The sequence below is a fragment of the Otolemur garnettii genome, unplaced genomic scaffold (genome assembly GCF_000181295.1).
Source record: "Otolemur garnettii isolate 467f Iridium unplaced genomic scaffold, OtoGar3 scaffold00148, whole genome shotgun sequence".
NCBI lineage: Eukaryota > Metazoa > Chordata > Mammalia > Primates > Galagidae > Otolemur > Otolemur garnettii.
In genome coordinates this window covers 989,361-991,331 of record NW_003852543.1, presented here as the reverse complement: position 1 = coordinate 991,331, position 1,971 = coordinate 989,361, and the positions used below count along the sequence as shown (strand labels likewise).

General features: G+C 38.6%; 1 protein-coding gene across 1 annotated transcript in view; it reads left to right on the top strand.

Moving 5' to 3' along the window:
- The window catches only part of TTL (tubulin tyrosine ligase), a 31,908-nt gene that overhangs the window by 8,285 nt on the left and 21,652 nt on the right, over positions 1-1,971 (top strand). The window lies entirely within an intron of this gene.

Here is a 1,971-nt window from a genome sequence, read left to right as displayed (position 1 = left end):
TCGCTTGAGCCCAGGAGTTGGAGGTTGCTGTGAGCTGTGAGGCCAGGGCACTCTACCCAGGGGGATAGCTTGAGGCTCCGTCTCAAAAAAAAAAAAAAATTTTTTTTTTGTAGAATAGTTAATTGTGATTTAAGCCACTAATTTCATTGATTTCATTGTTGTTGTTGGAAGGAACATACTTATCAAATTCATTACATATTTGCTGAAACTGTCTCCTTTACACATTGAACAAACTTGCTTTTTCACCTGGCAGTGTTTTATGTTGCCATTCTTTGTGACTTTGTGACATGTTTTCTTCCAGGTTTTTTTTTCTTTATTGATGCAGTCATAGTTCTGTGTCCTTAATCAATTCCACAGCAAGTAATATGCCTTTATTTTAAATTTTAAAATTTGTCCATGATTTTTAAACCAGAAAAAAATTATATTTCACCTTTGTTACCAATTTGTGATTTATGTGGCTAGCACTACAGCTCATGCTTTCTGAATAATAAACACATCATAATGTTTCATTAGTATACAGGAGGAAATCACTGAACTGAATCAAACTATTGTCCCCAAGAAGAATAGCGATGTGTCTGTGTGTGATACTAGTGATGACACATGAGCCTGACGTATACACTGCAATACTGCAGTAAAGTAAAATGTCATCCTACCAAAGCAGTAAAGTTGTGCTTGATGGAAAAACGTTTTACGGTGCATCAGTTTTTAGATTAAAGTTAATTAAAATTTAAAATTCAATCTTGGAATCATGCTGGCTACATTTCAGATGTTTAGTAGCCGTATATGGCTAATGGTTACTGTATGAGATATTTCAGATACATAATTAAGTTCAGAGAGTTAGAAATTTATTTATTCATTTATTTTATTCCGTTGAGTTCACATAACTTTTGCTATGTTTAGTTTGAGATAGAGTCTCACTCTGTCACCCAGGCTAGATGTGGCATCAGTCTAACTCATAACAACCTCAAACTCCTAGCTCAAGCAATTCTCCAGCTTCAGCCTCCCGAGTAGCTGCCACTAGAGGCATCTACAATGCCCTGCTATTTTTGTTTGTTTGTTTGTTTTTAGTAGAGATGGGGTCTTGCTCTTGCCCAGGCTTGTCTTGAACTCCTCAGCTTAAGGGATCTTCCTCTCTGTCTCCCAGAATGCTGAAATTATAAGTGTGAGCCACTGTGCCCCACCAAGTTCAAGTAACTTTTAATTTCTTTACCTTTCACTTTAAAATTTAAAAAAGTAATTAATCTCAGTCTAAAATTTCTTTTCATTATTTCTACCACTTACTGACTAGGGTTTGAGAGTGAATCTTAACACAGGCTTAGCATTAGCAGTTCTGTTCTGGACAGAAAATGTAGTACAGCTTGGGGAAGACCTGCGCGTGTTTTAGGGTAGGCTCCTTCCTGGCTCTGATTCCTGGGGACTAAGGGTAGGTTTAAAACTTAGGAGTTTGGGGCTTGCATCCTGGCTGGCACTTACTACCTTTGTGACCTGGGGAAGTTTGCTTTTCTGTGACCCAGTTCCTATTTTTTGGAATGTGATGCCAGTGCCTCTGCCTCCAGAGGTTTGATTAGATGCAGTGGGGAGCTCTTGATAAGCTCTTTTATTTGTTTAAGTGGCTTTCCCAGGGCCTGACCTTATCTTCTATGGTATTATATCATTTGGGGAGCAGGGGGTATGTTTTATGATGACCACTGGTGTCCTATGCCCCATTTGAAAGATTCCTTCTTTATTGTATCAGTAAATCCAGGCTGAGCTAAAAATAAGAAATGAAGGAATAAAATTTAAAAAGCCTTTGGATAATTCAGATTCTCCAGAGAGTTGAGCTAAGATAATATGTTTTTTTTTTTTTAGAGACAGAGTCTCACTTTGCTACCCTTGGTAGAGTGCTTTGGCGTCACAGCTCACAGCAACCACCAGCTCTTGGGCTTAGGCGATTCTCTTGCCTCAGCCTCTCAAGTAGCTGGGACTACAGGC